The sequence below is a fragment of the Penaeus monodon genome, chromosome 19, assembly GCF_015228065.2.
Source record: "Penaeus monodon isolate SGIC_2016 chromosome 19, NSTDA_Pmon_1, whole genome shotgun sequence".
Lineage (NCBI taxonomy): Eukaryota > Metazoa > Arthropoda > Malacostraca > Decapoda > Penaeidae > Penaeus > Penaeus monodon.
This window is the reverse complement of record NC_051404.1, coordinates 9377442-9377752: the sequence shown is the minus strand read 5'-3', so window position 1 is coordinate 9377752 and position 311 is coordinate 9377442.

Here is a 311-nt window from a genome sequence, read left to right as displayed (position 1 = left end):
CTGAAACATGACACAACTGCCAATTAAAGAGACGCCAAATTTCATCCACAAATATCCCTAAATCCCCAATCCACTTAACCAAATAACAAATTCTCGAGTCATCAGGGCATAGAAACCCACAGAAGAGTCTTCAGCCGTTTACCCAGAAGGAACCGCAAAATTCCTCAGCTTTCATCTAGACTACGTAGCCCGGAGTCACCAAACCATCATGTAGCACCGTCGCCGCCTTCTGTGTGGAGTACATTAGTACCTGACTCCTCCCTCTCTCCCTGCCTTTATCTGATGGACTCTACCTAAGGGCCTTTCGCGAG